The sequence below is a fragment of the Belonocnema kinseyi genome, chromosome 1, assembly GCF_010883055.1.
Source record: "Belonocnema kinseyi isolate 2016_QV_RU_SX_M_011 chromosome 1, B_treatae_v1, whole genome shotgun sequence".
NCBI classification, from domain to species: Eukaryota; Metazoa; Arthropoda; class Insecta; order Hymenoptera; family Cynipidae; genus Belonocnema; species Belonocnema kinseyi.
Window position 1 is genome coordinate 46,694,738 of NC_046657.1, and position 2,526 is coordinate 46,697,263.

Genomic DNA, 2,526 nt, shown 5'->3' on the forward strand with positions numbered 1-2,526 from the left:
TCTGTTTCAAAGAAATTTCTCTTTAATGAAAGAAATTATCTTTTGTTTGCGTCAGCGCAATTTAACATTTTACTTTTGTGAAAATCAAATATTATTCTCAGGGATACTGAAGTTACGTATTTTTATGTTTGCCATTTTCGACACTGCTACATTATGATGATATTGACAATTGAAAATTCGGGAACTAGCTCAATTTAAATTTTTTATGCATTAAAATCATGAAGTTTTGAAGACTTTTTTTCCGGTAAGTCTATTTTAAAAAATTGCAATTAAATATTCTTTAAATCTGAATATGTATAATTTGGAATAATGTAATTTTTTATGTTTTCTTTCATGATTTACAATTAAAAACTGTTCAATTTTGAAGATTTATTAATCGCAATTCTTTAATTTGAGTGGTCTATGTATGTACTAATATATAAATATATCCACTGTGTAAGAAACGACGTGGAGTTAAATAAATATTATAACTAATTAAAAAACGTGTAGCTTTATTACCGAATGTGTAATAAAATAAAGTGCAAATATCTTATAAATAAGAATTGAAATTTATTATAGTAATATACTAATCAGTCTTTTATCCACTTGGAAAAAATGATAGTTGTTTCTAGTTTGGTCTTTTGTTTCTCAATCATCCTTAATTCTATTGGTGAATATATCTACATAATAAATAAAATTTTTAAATTCTTTCTAAATAGTAAAACTGGTTTTTCAGGTTCCATAAGCATTTTTCCCCACAAGTTGACATTTTAGAACGTTTCACATAAAAAAAATAGTATTTTAAGACAAAGATCATTAAAATTGAAAGAAAATATACAATTTTGAGAAATTTTATGTTTTATAAGGTCAGAAATGATTGGTTTTACTAATAAAAACTTTTTATATTTTCATGTCCATGACATAGAATTTTTCTTTTTTTTAACCGTCAAACCTCGTTTATTTCAACTACTTCGAATCGCAAACAACTCGGTCCATTACAACTCAAGTGGAGACCAGACTATTATAGAAAGAAATTCAACTTTCAGGCTTGTGTAACACCTTATTATTGCTTTGCAAAAGTTGCACCTCAAATATAATAGATATTATTCAATTTCTTTGAGAATTAATGGAACCTAAAAATAATTTCATGAAAATCTAGACTTAAATGCTCATCCTTAAATAAGTTACGAAGATTGAAAAAGCCATCAAATACCATTAAAGAAATTTAAATTTTAAAGATTGTGGGAATGCTCGCATAAAAATGACAATACATTATTCAAGTTTCTTTTAAAAATTAACTAAAGTAAATCTGTTCTATATTTGATAAATATATAATTAAAATGGGCATACCCAATTATTTTGTCAATAAGAGAAGAAAGTTAAAATTTGTAGGTTGAAACTCACAAATTTGTATAAATAAAGCATCGGAGGTAATTTCATAATTATCATAAACGTAATTAAATAAACTGATGACGATTTAGAAAGAAGAATCATAATTATTCCATGCGTAAAATTAATTAAATTGTTTAAATTGGTAACTACATTTTCTTCTTTTTCTTAAATAAAAGACATCTCAGCAAAAGTACGTGCAAAATAATTTCTTTCTTTGTGTAAGATTTGAACCCTATCCCATTTCATAGCATTAGATTGTTTTTGAGCGAAATTTGGACTAGCAGCCATGTGACAATTTTCTGCTTCCTATATATGGTCTTAATGATACAATTTCTAAGAATAGTTTCTAATAATAGGTTCATAAAATACAAACCTGCTTTGAAAAAAATTTACTATCTTTCTTTTCACAGATTTAGGTGTACAGTTTGATTGTTTTCCTAATGGTGACCCTATTCCTGGCATTTCTCGTGGCGAGCCTTCTTCTTCTGATAGAAATAATTCATGCGAAAGGTCTCTTCCTGCTGCCGATCCTCCTCTCCAAGCAGGGACCTGGTCTCCTCCTGCCAGGCCCATGGTTCCTCCTACAAGGCTCCCTACTTTTGACGGAATAGGATGTGGACCTGAAGAACTCAGTTTTATTCGGCTTATTCCCTACGCGAATCCAGGTCGGGTTTTTCAACTTCGCAGATACACTTTTCCTGCAAATACACCACTTGAAATGTACATAGGAAAGAAAATGTATACGCCTTTGCCAACAGAAGAACAAATTGTGTTATCAACATTCAATGGTGACGTCTATGCTATATTGAAGACCCATAATGCTCTTGTTGGAATGTACACATATTATGATATTGATCATAATTACCATAAAAAACGAGGTAAAATAAACATGACAAACAGCAAGGTTACCCCAATGACCAGGGAAGAAGTCAGAGAAGTTCCATTTGGGGGCCGCCGTACAATATCAGGCTGTTTTAAAGTGCAGAATATAAGGTTTAATCGGCTACACCGATAATTAAAAAAAAGAATGTAAAACGATAAAATATAACGTTTGTGATTTGAACTCAGAACAAAATGTTTGACCTGACCAGCAATCACATAAGAAAGTTCGTATGCTATAATTATTGATGCCTTAATGTTTCGTCAATGTCGCAG